The 17197-nt window shown below is 40.7% G+C and overlaps 2 long non-coding RNA genes across 5 annotated transcripts in view; one reads left to right on the forward strand and one right to left on the reverse strand.

Moving 5' to 3' along the window:
• Positions 1-17197, forward strand: part of LOC117524808 — a 23682-nt gene continuing 6485 nt past the window's right edge. Inside the window, exons 1-2 of the long non-coding RNA XR_004564861.1 lie at positions 1-72; positions 7711-7716. This is a non-coding gene — a long non-coding RNA (uncharacterized LOC117524808). The remainder of the gene's footprint in view (positions 73-7710; positions 7717-17197) is intronic.
• LOC117524802 overlaps positions 1039-17197 on the reverse strand; it is an 18530-nt gene continuing 2371 nt past the window's right edge. The window contains exons 2-3 of one of the 4 annotated variants that reach the window (XR_004564854.1): positions 4914-4918; positions 1039-1183 (exon numbers count right to left, since the gene is read on the reverse strand). This is a non-coding gene — a long non-coding RNA (uncharacterized LOC117524802). Of the gene's footprint in view, positions 1188-4913; positions 4919-11714; positions 11723-14905; positions 14910-17197 lie in introns of all 4 variants that reach the window. The other 3 variants (XR_004564856.1, XR_004564855.1, XR_004564853.1) reach the window with 3 other exon arrangements.

Consider the following 17197-nt stretch of genomic DNA (forward strand, 5'->3'; position numbering starts at 1 on the left):
TTAGGGTAACTTAGTTCATTAATCAGTTGTACTGGGTCTAGATGGTCAGAGATTCTGTTAATTAGAACTGTCGTTCATGAAAATTCAGTAAGGTATATCTTATATATTATATTCCAATTCTAAGGTGGAACTATGCTAGTATATAAAGGTATATCTAATATAAAAAGGAAGAGTAAAATAGGAAAGTAGAAAAGAGTAGAGTAGAGCCACTTAGATGCCTGGTCTTGCGAACAGGGATGGTTTAGGAAATGTCCATTCCTATGAGGGTGTTTTGTTCTTCATGGTCGCCCCAACCAAAAGTAGGTTTTAAGTAAATACAAGTATTAAAGGTATTCTTTACCTACTTGAAGCTCCATAGGGTCTTCTCATCTTATAGAAGAATCTTTGTTTCTGCACAAAGAGAATAATTTAATTGATAAGAAAATAGAGACAGTTAAATCCTCATGATGCCATTCATACAGGTCTTTAATTAAAAGACAAGTGATTGCTTTACCTTTGTATAGTTATGTTACTGCAGCCGTTAAACTTTGTCACAGGGCAGACGGGACTTCTTATAAGTTCAAGAAGCGATGTTTTTGGTAAACAGGCAGGATTCTTGTTTGCCGAATTCCTTTACTTTCTTTTAATCTTTCCTTAATGCACACCTGTGTAGGTTTGATGGTTTGGTTAGGTAATTTATATAGTGATTTGTATAGTTTTTAGTACTCTCTGGTTGGAGGCCGAGTAATTAACAATCGATGTTCGGGTATGATAAACAGTGGTGCATGGAGAGGCATTTGCCTCTTATTACTCATACTAGCATTATTTCTACCATAGGATGGTATAGCTCAATAGGTTAAGGGGAGTGTAAGTGATTTATCGGAATTTGGTTATAAATAGTTTGAGCTTTAACGCTTTCTTTTGAGGTGTCTGGTGTTAAGCCTACTCTAATGTTAATATTGTCCTATTATAAACTTTATCCTGTTTGGCAGTTGTTTCTGTTATCAAATGGGCTGTTCCTTATTTGATGACTCTTATAGTTCTTAAGATCCTCCGGGTGGAGTTAAGAGTTGTGAGGCTGAACTTTTATTAATTTCTTGAGCAGCCAGCTATAACTTCATTCAGTAGATGTTTCGTCTCTACTTGAGGCTCTCCTTACTCTTTTGCCACAGAGATTGGGATGATCCTTTAATTGATGCCTGAACTAGCTCATGTAGTTTCGGGGGAGGAAAGCTAAAGGAGTCTGTGCTTGTTGGACTATCTAGTCCATGATGCAAAAGGTACGGGGTTTAAAGTCTACTTTTTAGTGGTATTATAATTATTTCAGTTCTTTTTCAGCGTTCCCTTGCGGTACTTTTTCTGTAGTTCGCATGAACTGTTTCTATCATCTGTACTAAAGGGGTAAATATTTTGTTAGTTGTTTTAGGTTATTTTGTTGATAAATATGGATATTATATTTCGACTAGCAATTGGGCATGTCAAAGTAGTCCAGATTAGAGGACATCTTCTCAGTGTAAGGGAGATGCTTTGTTTTAGCTATACTTTGTTTTATCAAGTACACTTTCTAGTACATCTACCTTGTTATGACTTACCTCTCCTTGTCCTTAAAGTATTGTTTATGTTAATAGTTATAGTTGAGTGCGGAGGGTGACAGACGGTATGTACATGCTTTAGTGCTAATTTCAGTAGGTCCTTCTGAACTTACTTACTTCTAAATCCTCCTTATTAAGCATTTTTCAGTGCTTATTTTGTATTTCCTGGAAGGGAATGTAGCCCATTTTGCACCCATTTTGCACGTCGACCTGATGTTCTGAGGGAAGTTAAATTTTGCCTAGTGCTAATCTTTTTATGATAGACTGAAGACGGTAGTATATAAGCTGAATCCAAGAAAGAGTGAGGTAAAACATGGATTATCGGTTATGAAACAGGCTCCTCTAGGTGGAATAAAGCATTGTCAGGTCCTTTGGTATTTAAGCGATGGCTCATAGTGCCCTGGTGGTGACAAAGTTGATAACTAAACATAGTGGGGTGTATTATATTATATTGTATTATAGTTTACGTGGTGTCAAAGAAATAAAGTTTCTTTCTGAATTGGATTTCTTATACTATTTAGGTTTATACAGCTGTAGGTATGTTTAACTTTATTTGTTTATAGATTAGCCACCCTTTGTGCTGGTTTTATCAACTCTAGTTATTCGTGTAACCACGGTGGCTGGCACGAATTTGACCAACTATAATTTACTATAACTAGGTCAGGTTTCACTTATTGCCTAATATAGGTACTGCTATATCCTTTGAAGGTTGTGGCTGAGCAAGATGTTGTGGGCTGCAGGTGCATGCCTGACTATCTGCTCCATTTGTCTAGTAGAGTTATGGTCATTCTCACGGGTATATGGAAATTTGCATATCCTTATATATCCTTCTAGTTGGGGGTTTAGGGGGTTCTTACGCAAATAAACACCCAGGGGGAAACAATGATATGATTGGTGAAGAAGCAGTGTTATGTACTAGAAAAAATATATGCAATCCCTTGTTGCAAAGTCATAGAGCATGATACGTTCACTTACCCATGCAAGAGAAACGAACACGCTTGATTTCCATTGACGCTCTGCACTCTGAAATGGTGAGGAAAGGTTACAAAAAAAAAAAAAAAACCCAGGGTACTTTAGAGAGAACGCCTGGCATGCCGAGAGATATGGTAATTGATGTTATCACCATCAATCGGAGCATGCATTCATAGGGACTCGATGATCGGTTGAGATGCTCCTGAGATGATCCTGCACCCCAGGCACCGTGGAAAGAATGCTCGGCTAGCTGGGTAATGGTCCATCCTTGGATAAGGTGCGCAGTGTGTTTTAAACGCATTCTGGGTTGGATGGATACTTGTGAGAAATGTGCCTGAGATTTCTCAGACTGGTATAAGATGATATGCTATTACGATTATTCTTATATATTGGAAGTTTAATAATTGTTTCTTTTGATCCATATTTAGGGTATAATGAAATAAGGGATTTTCATTGTCATTTGAATCGAGAAATTTGAGTGCTAAATAAGCTTGGTAATTTAAGCAAGGAATAGTCGTCGTATATGACTTTTTTTGGTGGTTTTTTTTTAGGGTTACGTCATGAAATGTTCGAAAAAAATAAATGTCCTAATACATCAGAGGTCTCAAACTGGTTCCAGAAAGGGCCAAGAGGGTGAAGGCTTTCTGTGCAACCACCCATTGCAGCAGGTGATTTCACTGATTAACATCACTCATAACCATCCCAAAGACGTATCGTTATCTTTGGCTGCTTTCAGTGATGCCGGTATTTGGTTAGACTCTTTCTCTCCGATTGTTCTGTCTGAGTTATTTTCATTAGTTACTTCATCCAAACCATCAACATGTTATTAGACCCCATTCCTACCAGGCTGCTCAAGGAAGCCCTACATTATTTAATGCTTCGATCTTAAATATGATCAATCTATCTTTGTTAGTTGGCTATGTACCACAGGCTTTTAAGGTGGCAGTAATAAACCATTACTTAAAAAGCCATCACTTGACCCAGCTATCTTAGCTAATTATAGGCCAATCTCCAACCTCCTTTTCTCTCAAAATTCTTGAAGGGTAGTTGTAAAACAGCTAACTGATCATCGGCAGAGGAATGGTCTATTTGAAGAGTTTCAGTCAGGTTTTAGAATCATCATAGTACAGAAACAGCATTAGTGAAGGTTACAAATGATCTTCTTATGGCCTCGGACAGTGGACTCATCTCTGTGCTTGGTTCTGTTAGACCTCAGTGCTGCTTTTGATACTGTTGACCATAAAATTTTATTACAGAGATTAGAGCATACCATAGGTATTAAAGGCACTGCGCTGCGGTGGTTTGAATCATATTTGTCTAATAGATTACAATTTGTTCATGTAAATGGGGAATCTCTCTTCACAGACTAAAGTTAATTATGGAGTTCCACAAGGTTCTGTGCTAGGACCAATTTTATTCACTTTATATATGCTTCCCTTAGCAGTATTATTAGACGGTATTGCTTAAATTTTCATTGTTACGCAGATGATACCCAGCTTTATCTATCCATGGAAGCCAGACGACACACACCAATTAGCTAAACTGCAGGATTGTCTTACAGACATAAGACATGGATGACCTCTAATTTCCTGCTTTTAAACTCAGATAAAACTGAAGTTATTTGTACTTGGCCCCACAAATCTTAGAAACATGGTGTCCTAACCAGATCCTTATGTGGATGGCATTACCCTGACCTCTAGTAATACTGTGCGACATTTGGAGTCATTTTGATCAGGATATGTCATTCAAAGCGCATATTAAACAAATATGTAGGACTGCTTTTTTGCATTTACGCAATATCTCTAAAATCAGGAAAGGTCTTGTCTCAGAGTGATGCTGAAAAACTAATTCATGCATTTATTTCCTCTAGGCTGGACTATTGTAATTCCTTATATCAGGTTGTCCTAAAAGTTCCCTAAAAAGCCTTCAGTTAATTCAAAATGCTGCAGCTAGAGTGCTGACGGGGACTAGAAGGAGAGAGCATATCTCACCCATATTGGCCTCTCTTCATTGGCTTCCTGTTAATTCTAGAATAGAATTTAAAATTCTTCTTCTTACTTATAAGGTTTTGAATAATCAGGTCCCATCTTATCTTAGGGACCTCGTAGTACCATATCACCCCAATAGAGCGCTTCGCTCTCAGACTGCAGGCTTACTTGTAGTTCCTAGGGTTTGTAAGAGTAGAATGGGAGGCAGAGCCTTCAGCTTTCAGGCTCCTCTCCTGTGGAACCAGCTCCCAATTCAGATCAGGGAGGACAGACACCCTCTCTACTTTTAAGATTAGGCTTAAAACTTTCCTTTTTGCTAAAGCTTATAGTTAGGGCTGGATCAGGTGACCCTGAACCATCCCTTAGTTATGCTGCTATAGACGTAGACTGCTGGGGGGTTCCCATGATGCACTGTTTCTTTCTCTTTTTGCTCTGTATGCACCACTCTGCATTTAATCATTAGTGATCGATCTCTGCTCCCCTCCACAGCATGTCTTTTTCCTGGTTCTCTCCCTCAGCCCCAACCAGTCCCAGCAGAAGACTGCCCCTCCCTGAGCCTGGTTCTGCTGGAGGTTTCTTCCTGTTAAAAGGGAGTTTTTCCTTCCCACTGTAGCCAAGTGCTTGCTCACAGGGGGTCGTTTTGACCGTTGGGGTTTTACATCATTATTGTATGGCCTTGCCTTACAATATAAAGCGCCTTGGGGCAACTGTTTGTTGTGATTTGGCGCTATATAAAAAAAAAATTGATTGATTGAATTGACTTTGAGAATCAGTTAATCAGTGAAATCACCTGGTGGAGTGGGTGGTTGCACAGAAAGCTTGCACCCTCTTGGCCCTTTCTGGAACCAGTTTGAGAACTCTGTAATACATACATAATATGTACCAGTACATAAACATGCTTGGAAGGCAAAAAAACCCAACAACACCGCAAGGTGTGGTGTTCTAGGGTTTAAGTATAGTTTGGGTTTATATGAATTAAGGTTTTTTTAAGTAGGTAATTATCTAAGGTACCTACTAATGGTATAAAGATAAGGACAGTGGAGAAATAGATTGCTGTAGAGATTCGTCCTAGTGTGATATAAGGTTCTTCTACTGGAAGGTCTCCAATGCATGTTAAGATAATGAAGTTGGTGATAAACGTTCAAAATAGGATTTGGGAGGGGGGGGGCGGAAGGATACAGATGTGTGTCGTGACGTGTGGAGGATTAGGGCGAGGAAGAGGATTAAGATAGATAGTACTAAGGCCAGTTAGGGAATGCTCATAGGATGGCGTAGGCAAATAAGAAGTATCATTCGTGTTTAATATGGGTTAATTATTGGGTTGGCTGGGGTAAAGTTTTCTGGGTCTGTAAAGAGGTTGGGGTAGAATAGGCTAATAAAGGCCAGGAAGAAGAGGATTAGTAGGAAGCCTAGAATATCCTTGATAGTGTAATATGGGTGAAACGAAATTTTGTCGAGCTTTGGATTAAGACCTAGTGGGTTGCAAGAACCGTTTTCGTGGAGGAACAGAAGATGGTTGAGAACTAGCGCTACAATAAAGAATGGAAAGATAAAGTGTAGAGAGAAAAAGCTTGTTAGTGTTGGGGCATCAACGGAAAATCCTCCTCAGAGTCATTCAACTAGAGGCTGTCCTCTAGTTGAATGACTGGAATGCGCGGCTGTCCCGCCGCAAATCAGGAACACTTATTTTTCCAATTGGAATCAGGATTGTACCAGCTTAATGAGTTTAAAAGTGATTAAAATTGTTAAACGGTGCATAAGTTTAATTGATCAGTGTCAGTTATTCACAAAGGAAAGCTGGTCAACTATTTACAATTTGGCTTAATCTTTTTTGGAGCCAAATAGCATGCAATGCGGTCCGCCACCTGTAGGTGGGATCACTGCTCAAAAGGTTTGGAGAGTCAAGAAGAAGAAAGGAGGATGGAGGGGTTCCTCCACTTGTTTCCTGTTTTGCTGGCGGTTCCAGTTGGACTTTATCGACTCTGCTTAAGACAAAATAAATTTTGGAAACCTATCTTCTGGCTGTTTTGGTCCTGTTGACAACTGTTGCTTAAGCACTGCAACTTTTACAATGCACTTCACCAGGAACTTTGTGACTTTCAGAGGGTTTTTGAGTGAGTTAACAGAGCGTCGCTTAGCCCATGTGCTGTTGTGCTAACTTTTAAATTTTAACGTGTTATAAATTTAAAGTCAGTAAACGGACTTGACGTTCCTGGTCGTTTGCTTGCATTCGATTGATCGCTGTTAGTTTGTGCCGACAAATTTAGTAGTTTCTTATTTTAAAAGTTAGCTAGCGTGTTAGCAGCTAATGTTAATTTTGGCGCTGCTTTGTCTAGCACACTTTTACCAGGCTGTGCTTATCACTGGTCGTAAATCACAGTAGCTTTTTCAGCTCGGCGAAAACAGACTTACGAGAGAAAAAATTCACTTTTGTGTTAAACCAGCAGTTTTTTTTTTTTTTTGGAAGCTACTTGGCAGTTTCTAGCACAGCGTGCTTTCAGAATAAAAGTTTGGATGCATCTGTCTACAAAAACATTTAAATAATTAAACTTACTCAGAGCACAACAGAAGTTCTTTTGAACTTTAAACACATTTAAATTTTGGTAAAATAAAGATTTTAGGTGGAAAGGATGCATTTAATCAGCGATATTTCTGAATAGTAAGTAAGTTCCTTTGGCTGCTCCCTTGTTTGCACTTGGGGTTGCCACAGCAAATCCAAGGTGGATCTGCATGTTGAATTGACACAGGTTTTACGCGGGATGCCCTTCCTGACGCAACTCCATATTACATGGAGAAATGTGGCAGGGGTGGGATTTGAACCCAGAACCTTCTGAACTGAAAGCAAGCGCATTAACTACTTGGCCAGGTAAAATAACAAAGCTTTTAACTGGTAAAGATGCAGTTAATCTGTGTTATTTCTGTAGCTTTAGGTAAAATAAAACTTTTAACTGGTAAAGATGCAGTTAAATCAGTGTTATTCTGTCGCATTGGAATCAGTGGTTTAATTTCTGGACAGTCGCAGAAATAAACTTGAGTCTGGATGAAAAGCAATTATGTGGAGAAGTCGCACTATAAATACTTTTGTCAAAGGGCTTAATAAATTTGCATGCACTAAATGACATAAATAAACACTTAATTCATTCATAGAAATTTAAATTTTGTGGCTTTGTTTCATTCAGCGAAAAGTTTTTAAGAACATCTCATGAGGGGTTAATTTGTGTCAGTCACAGAAACAAATGGTCAATTCTAGATCGCTCACATGGGCGCACCAGAATAAAATGTAACAAATTTACAGGTCCTTCACACGGGCGCACCAAAATAAATGTAGTGAAATTCAGAATTGCCTCACACGGGGCACCAGAATAAATGCAGCAAAATTCTAAAATCGCCTCACATGCGGACACCATTATACTTGTACACTGTAACAAAATTACATGCCTCGAAACGGGGGACCAAAATACATGTAATGAAATTACAGTAATTTAATTAGTTGGAATGAATGGCACCTCACATGGGCACCAATTAATGTAGTGAAAGTATTGCTAAAATCCCAAATTGAATTAGATTGGCCTCATTTAATAGGTCACCAAAATAATTAACAATTTTAGGGTTTAATAATTATTATTTGATTAGATATTATTCTAATCTCCTCAGGGGCACCACCTATTTGAAGCATAGATACTTTAATTTAAACATTCATTATTCATTATTTATCAGTCTTAAATTAATCAATGAGTCTCTAATTAATCAGTCTAAGGGTATGAAAGTCTGAATTCTATGATACGATTGATCAAGAGGTTTCCTTCTGAACACAAAATGAACCACAGCAGAAATATTTACATTTTATTTACAATTATACAAGAAATGAATGCTTTACTGTCATTTTTGAGGACAATGATTAAATAATTTCATTTATGGACACAATTTGCTTACTCATGAGACGTGAAAGAAAGACATGAAGCTTAAAGACTTTAAGCAAATACATCTGATTAGAATTTAGTGATGAGATTTGAAGATTTGAATCATAGACTACAACCATTTGAAATGTGTTGATGTGCTGGATCAAAAACTGCATGCTTACACAGTGCACACAGGAACACAGAGATAGCCTATAGCTGTCTTCTACAACATCCTGGACATTGCTGCTGCTAATGCACATGTACTGTACAAGGCATGTACAGGATCAAAGGAGTCAAGGCAAAAGTTCCAGCATAAGCTTGCAACTGAACTGAGAAATAGACACATGCAGGAACGCACACTGTACACAGGAACTCACAACTGTTGACTGTGCTCACAATTTGTTTATCAATGTGATTTCTCTTGAATATTTTTATGTGTGAAATAAATGTTGTTTTTTTCACTGAAGTTCTTTGTTTGGTCTATCCTTCAATTTAGGCCAGGGTGCCCAACCATGGTCCTCAAGACCTGTTTTCCTACATGTCTCCCTCTTTCAACACAGTCTGAGTGGGGCAAGGGAGCAGGTACTGATCTAATTTGCAACTCAAAGGAACCAGTCAATAGGGTGATCACCACAACACTAATTTGAGAGGGGGAAGAGGGCCTTGCAGCAGCGGCAGAAAGTTCCAGGGATTCTAGTGTTAAATAAGTTCATTTATGGACACAATTTGCTTACTCATGAGATGTGAAAGAAAGAGATGAAGTTTAAAGACTTTAAGTAAATACATCTGATTAGAATTTAGTGATGAGATTTGAAGCCAATTAATTTTAAGAAAATTATTAAACAAACATATGAATATGTTTAAAAAGAAGAAGCCACTTTGCATCCATTGACAACAAAACCCTTTTTCTGGAACCTTTAACTGGGTCACTTAGCTGATTTGTTGAAGAGGTGGTTCGGACGACCCGTCCGTCTGTCGTTGATGTAGGCTCTTTGCAGCATGCTCACTTGGGTCAGGGGTTAACTCAGTGGTCTCCCCGGGTGATCCCAAAGGCTTGTGTCGGCTGGCTTTACCGACAGGATGGCTGCTTGCAGTCGGGTTGTCAGCTTGTTGGACGTCAGAGGTGGAAGGCGTTTGTTGAAAATGGTTTCTGGTACCTTTTAAAAAGTTTGTTGGAGCCAGATTAAAAATCTTTGTGAATTTAGAAAGAAGTAAAAACTTTAAATCAGCGTACAATTACAAAAAAGGAAAGTCACTTTTCTGTAAATCTGCTATTATTTTGAAACGTTCAGATTGGAAGTTCTCTTGAACTTCGAAAGACTTGACGCACCTTACAGCGTCAGGTTAAAATTCATAAAAAATCAAACAAGAATAAAGCAATGAATGAATAAATGCATGAATGAAGCCACGTGGTAGCTTTAGGTTAGTTTAGCATGGGGCCTTGACCCAAAAATGAAATTAAGCGTTTTAAAGAAATAGAAGAGAGAGGGTTGCAGAGCGCTCCAAGAGCGAGAGAAGAGAGAAAAGAGCAGAAACTCTGTTCAAACTTTTAAAGGGGACTTACCTCATTAAACTCCACCCACTTAGGGCCTGTAATTTCACAGAAAACTTCATGTGTTAGAAAGGCAGACAAAAATGATTCAATTATTTAAACACATGAACTATTTTGGCACACTATTTGTTCAAGACACTCGAACGGATACACATTATTAATAGTCACTTAAACACATCCTTTGGAAAAACAGAATACTTCACCATCAACATACTGATAATGCAGAAAGATCACACTTAAACACACATCAGTTACAAGGAACACATGTTAATAAAATGGAATGATTATATTCAAAGCATTTTGTTTGATTAATCAATACAAACAGCATTAGAAGTTTTTATATATGAATAAAAGAATACTGAAGCATTTTTTCATTTTAAGCAAAGGTCTTTTCCTTTACTTACACCTAAAGACAACCTGGTTGTCAAGGCCCAAAGTTTATGACAAGGTCCTATCGTGGAAGGGATCTTCCCTCAGTCTTGAGAGGTTCTGGTCTTGGCATGACGCCATAAAAGGTCGGCTCTCCGGGCCTGGGGAAGTTCAGATTTTGATGTGAAGCCATTATAATGTCATGTAATTCATAGTGACCGAAATTTAACCGATAAGCAAAGGACTCATTTGAAGAACTCTGAGTTACAGTTCTGTTTTTGCTGTGAGCCACAGTGTGGGCCCAGGGGGAGGCGTGGGGGGGGGGGGGGGTGGAATCCTCAGGCTTATCTCCAGATGGATGCAGGAAATTCTCAACTGGGAGTGAAAACGCAGTCTCTGTCCTTAGTTCCAAAACCTCAGGTTTTTGTTGAGACAGCATTAATGTATTTATTTAATTAGGGCGAATCGAGGCCATGCACTACAGGACAAAATACAAACTAGAACCCAAACAGGATAGAAACATGACAGTACCCATGTGCCCAAAAGGGTGTGGGCAGAAGTGAAAGCTTCTAAATGCCCACCCCTTTAACCAAAAAAATAAAAATGTATACATATGTATATAAAAATATACATATACCCATGATAACAAAACAAAATATAAATTAATCACTGAACTAACATTTCAAAACACAAATATGCAAACAGCAGTGCATCTTGCACAAACCCAAAACAAAACAAAATTGATAAACCTAATTCATCATGCTATAACAAGTAATTAAATAATTTTTATAAAGCCTTTTAAAGCCAGCCAATTTACCAAATTATTTCATGTTATCAGGGCACTTATATCAAATATTTAAACATTTAACAGACATTCAATGACTTTTTACAGTAGTTTGAATCTTTGATTTCTCAAATAATAATGTTCCTTACAAATTATAACTGGAGTCCCTCATTTTAAATGTCCTGAACATGTTGTGGTAAAAGTTAATTTTTTTCTTTAAACGTAATTTGAATTATGATATAATCAATCAAGTCCCAATTTTTTAAAATATGTATGGATTTGTTGGCTCACAATACACTTTGTTACTAATAATTCTTATGGCTTTCTTTTGTAGTGAAAATATTGGATTTGTATTAGTTTTGTGGGTGGTTCCCTAAACTTCAGTACAATAGGTCATATTTGATACAACTCCGGGAGCCATCACCTTATCATGGTGGAGAGGTTTTGTCCTGTTTCCGATATTCATGTACAGGATATTGAGGCATAGTTGGGGTAGGAAGGTCTTCAGTTTGGTGGGTCAGGGTCTCATCACTGTTTTTTGCAGATGATGTGGTCCTGTTGGCTTCATCGGCCTGTGACCTCCAGCACTCAATGGATGAGTTCACAGCTGAGTGTGAAGTGGCTGGGATGAGGATCAGCACCTCTAAATCTGACGCCATGTTTCTCAGCAGGAAACCGATAGATTGCTTACTCCGGGTAGGGAATGAGGTCTTGCCCTAAGTGAAAGAGTTCAAGTGCCTCAGGGTTTTGTTCACAAGGGGACAATGGAGCATGAGTTTGGCCAGAGAATCACCGCAGAAAGGACGGTATTGCATTCACTCTTCCGTACTGCTGTGATGAAAAGAGAGCTGAGCCAAAAGGCTAAGCTCTCGATCTACTGGTCAATCTTTGTTCCTACTCTCACCTATGGTCATGAGGGTTGGGTTGTGACCGAAAGAACTAGATTATGGGTACAAGCTGCTGAAATGGGTTTCCTCAGGAGGGTGGCTGGTGTCTTGCTTCGAGATAAGGTGAGAAGCTTGGTCATCCATGGGGAGCTGGGAGTAGAGCCACTGCTCCTTCATGTTGAAAGGAACCAGCTGAGGTGGTTCGGGCATCTAGTAAAGATGCCCCCTGGATGCCTCTCTGTCGAGGTGTTCCAGGCACATCCAGCAGGGAGGAGACCCCAGGGAAGACCCAAAACTGCCCTGGGAATGCCTCAGTATACTCCATTCAGAGGTGGTTACTATGGCTGGGAAAGGGAAGTTTGGGGTCCCCTGCTGGAGCTGTTGCCCCCATGACCCAATCCCAGATAAGTGTTTGAAGATGAGTGAGTGAGTGAGTGAGTGAGTGAGTGAGTGAGTGAGTGAGTGAGTGAGTGAGTGAGTGAGTGAGTGAGTGAGTGAAATCACATGTACTACATATTCACACCTTTTGCTCAGAACTTTGTTGATGCATATTTGGCAGCAATTACAGCCTCAGGTCCTCTTGAATATGATGCCACAAGCTTGTCGCACTTATTTTTGGGCAGTTTTGACCATGCCTCTTTACAGCACTTCTCAAGGTTCAGGTTCGATGAGGAGCATTGGTGCACAGCCATTCTCAAATCTCCCCAGATATGTTCAATCGGATTCAGGTCTGGGCTGTGGCTGGGCCACTCATGGACATTCACAGAGATGTCCTGAAGCCACTCCTTTGATAGCTTGGCTTTGTGCTTATATTCATTGTCCTGTTAAACAATAAAACGTTGCCCCAGTCTGAGGTCAAGAGCACTCTGCAGCAGGTTTTCATTCAGAATGTCTCTGTACATTGCTGCATTCATCTTTATTTCAATCCTGATTAGTCTTCCAGTTCCAAAGTATCTCAGTGTTGCCTCTCTGACTTTGTCTCCAAACCGTCCCACCTGAGCTGTCCTTTGGATATGTTTATTCCCAGTCCTGTTCATTCTCATTGTTCCTAAAGAGAATTGCAACATCTTCAGCTCTGCCACTTCCAGCTCTGCCTCCTGTGTTTTTGTTAGTGCCACTGTCTCTAAACTGTACAACATAGCTAGTCTTAATGTTGTTGTTGTCCATTTGGCTGCTCCCATTTTTGTTCGGGGTCGCCAAAGCAGATACAGTCAGATCCGCACTGGTATTCGGCACAAGTTTTATGCCAGATGCCCTTCCTGGCGCAACTCCAGTTTTACCTGGAGAAACACACACAGTCACTGTTGTTCCGAAGAGGTCTCCCATCCAAGTACTAACCAGATCCTGCACTGCTTAGCTTCTGAGATCTGATGGGATCAGGCTTACACAGAGCAGACCAGCTGCTTATAGCTACTCTCAATAGTGTGAGGGAAATGGGAAAGAGAAGTAGAAGCTATGCTGATCTGTGAGCAGCAATATGGTTTCATGCCAAGAAAGAGCATTACAGATGCAACGTTTGCTGTGAGATTACTGATAGAGAAGTATACGAGGTTTGTCCATAAAGTATCGTACCTTTTTATTTTTTTTTAAACTATATGGATTTGATTCATATGTTTTCACGTCAGACAAGCTTGAACCCTCGTGCGCATGCGTGAGTTTTTCCACGCCTGTCGGTGATGTCATTCGCCTGTGAGCACGCCTTGTGGAAGGAGTGGTCCCACCCCGTCACTGGATTTTCATTGTCTGGAAATGGAATGATTTGGGTTTTTTTCCATTAGAATTTTTTCAGAAGCTGTTAGAGACTGGCACCTGGAAACCATTCGAAAAATTTATCTGGCTTTCGGTGAAAATTTTACGGGCTTCACAGAGAATAAGGTCTGTTAGTACAGCTTTAAGGACCCCTTTAAGGATGCTCAGTGCACCGCGCTCCGAGCTGCGACGACACGGCACAAGCCACCGGACCATTTCTAAATGGATGGCTCTGTGGATACGAGACCGTCGTGTGCTCTTTCTCTGGTTATCACAAGAGCTGGACATCAGCCATTTTCCAGCAGATTTCACTTTTAACAAGAGATTTTGTCATGGAAAGCCGAGCGGAGGCTTCGCGCGTCACGACCGATTCGCTTTGGAAGCGAGACAAAGGAACACCTCCGTTTCGGCATGCCAGAGGACAAGTTTGGACATGCCTATCTCGGCTTTCAATGCTTACCAGTCGAGTGAGTTATAAGAGAAATTGTGGAGAGCTGGGCATGTCTGAACTTGTCCTCTGGCACACCGAAACGGAGGCGTTCTTTGTCTCGCTCGAACAGCGAATCGGTCGTGACGCATAAAGCCTCCGCGCGACTTTCCACGACAAAATCTCTTGTTAAAAGTGAAATCTGCCAGAAAATGGTTGATGTCCAGCTCTTGTGATAACCAGAGAAAGTGCACACGGCGGTCCCAGCTCCACACAGCCATCCATTTAGAAATGATCCGGTGGTTCGTGCCTGTCGTCGCGGCTCGGAGCGCGGCACGCCGAGCGCCATTGTGGGCCATCCTTAAAGCTGTAGTAATAGTCCTTATTCTCTGTGAAGTCCGTAAAATTTTCACCGAAAGCCAGATAAATTTTTCGAATGGTTTCCAGGTGCAAGTCTCTAACAGCTTCTGAAAAAATTCTGATGGAAAAAAACCCCAAATCATTCCGCCATTTCCAGACAATGAAAATCTGACGACGGGGCGGGACTACTCCTTCCACAAGGCGTGCTCACAGGCGAATGACGTCACCAACAGGCATGGAAAAACTCACGCATGTGCACAAGGGTTCAAGCTTGTCTGACGTGAAAACATATGAATCAAATCCATATAGTTTAAAAAAAAACTAAAAAGGTACGATACTTTATGGACAGACCTCATAGAGAAGGCAGAGGAGTTACTTTGTATGTTTGTGGATTTAGAGAAAGCTTATGACAGGGTGCCAAGAGAAGAGTTGTGGTATTGGATGAAGAAGTATGGAATGGCAGAGATGCATGTGAAGGTAGTGCAGAACATGAATAGCGTAACAGTGTTGAGATGTGTAGTAGGAATGACATACTCATTCAAGGTAAAGGTGGGATTACACCAAGGATCAGCTGTGAGTCCTTTCTTATTTGCAATGGTGATGGACAGTTTGACATTTGAGATCAGACTGGAGTCTCCATGGACTATGATGTTTGCAGATGACATTGTGATCTGTAGTGAGAGTTGAGACCAGGTTGAGTCTAGCCTGGAGAGTTTGAAATATGCTCTGGAGAGCAGGGGAATGAAAGTCAGTAGGAGCTAGAGTGTATATATATGTATGAATGAGAGGGAGCCCAGTGGAATAGTGCAGTTACAAGGAGTAGAAGTGGTGAAAGTAGATGAGTTTAAATACTTTCAGTCAAGTGTCCAAAGTAATGGAGAGTGTGGTAGAGAGGTGAAGTAGATAGCACAGGCAGGGTGGAGAAACATGGCAGGAGTGATTTGTGACTGAAGAATATCAACTAGAGTGAAGGGGGAAGTCTACAAGACAGTAGTGAGTCCAGCTATGTTGTATGGCTTCAAGGGACAGCTCAGGTGGGACATTTGGAGACAAGACCTTACCTGTGTGAAGCACCTTGAGGCAACTGCGTTGTGATTTGGTTCTATATAAATGAAAATAAATTGAAAATTGAAATTCAGAGAGGCAAGATTTAGATATTTTGGAGATGTGCACAGGAGGGACTCATTGTGGCGCTGCCTTGGTCTGCTTTCTTCCCCTCCCTTCCTGTCTCCTCCAGGAGCCACATCACAGAGCTGATTGGTCTCACATGTTCTTCATCAGCGCCACCTGTATATTAATTCTGGCACTTCCACGTCACAGACACCAGAAACTCAGTTATTCCTGGATGGATGGATGGATTGATGAGCTTTATTGTCATTGTCATTGCAAGTGCAACAACAATGAGATTACGTCCACACTCAAATTGCCACAGACAAGATACAGCAATTAATCCACAATTATTACTTGTTTATCATAATAATGGCACACATCAGAATTAAGACAACATATATACATTTGACAATATTTATGTGCACTAAACTTGAAACAGTTTGTTTTCTGAATTGAGGCTGTGAGTGCGGTGGGGCGCTGCAACAGGAGTCAGTTAAACAGCTAACAGCTAAAACTGCACAGCCACCAGAGGGGAGAAGAGGTGGCATGAGCGGTGGCCGGGATAGGGTGTGTGATGGGGGCAGGAGGGGAGGTAGGGTGGAAGTGGAGCATGCTTCAGTCATTGTCCATGTATGAGTTAGTTACTGTCCTTGAGTTAGAGAGATAAGGAGGGAGCCAATATTCCCCAAGGCCGTAGAGATTCTTCTGGAGGAAAACAACGGGGCATTTTATCCTTGAAAGGCTGATAAGCCTGCCGTGTTTGTGGTTGAGCAGTGAAAAACACTTTTCCAGCTTCGCATGAACAAACCAGATCCCAAATTATGAATATTCTCCGGGCTCTGAAATATTCACCTACTCCTGTAAGGCGCGCATTTGCTCTGAGATGTTATCCAATTTGCTTCTAAGTTCAATGGTTAAAGCAGTCTGAGAATGCATCGCCTTGCCCAACTCATTAATCATGATGGACAAGTGAGGGGTCATGGTTTTGGCGGCAGCCAATTGCCAATTTTCCGGTAGGTCAGGGCAGCACATAAGCCAATAAGTACCAGCCCTCCTACTATGAAACCAAATATGAATAAATCCTCGACGTCCTCCACAGAGAATGGTGCAAAGCATGCAACACGCCACGACTCCCAGGCGTCGAGAACATAGCCCGCAGGGTAAGTTCCATCTGGGCATGCAGGGTCCCCTGGCCCTGATCTTCTTGTAGAAAAAATGATGTCAATAGTGTTCAGAGACCAGCTGATCAATTCCATGGTTAATCCAATATAGTTTGAAGAATTCATAGTCTGGTGAAGTAGGGACTTTGAAGGTTGGAGCAGAGATAGAGGAGAGAGGAGGAGATGCGACCGCCCTCGCCGGAGTCCCAAGTGGGGTATCTCGGTCGTGTTCTCAGTCTATTCCTGGCTGGTTGTCATTTCACTCTTTTGTAAAGTATTTTTGAGCTTTCTGAGATCACCTACCAACCATCAGCTCCGTCGTGGCCGCCTGGACCTGTCGCTCTGTTTTTGAAACTGGTTTCTTTTTTC

This window comes from Thalassophryne amazonica, chromosome 14 (genome assembly GCF_902500255.1).
Source record: "Thalassophryne amazonica chromosome 14, fThaAma1.1, whole genome shotgun sequence".
Taxonomy (NCBI): Eukaryota; Metazoa; Chordata; class Actinopteri; order Batrachoidiformes; family Batrachoididae; genus Thalassophryne; species Thalassophryne amazonica.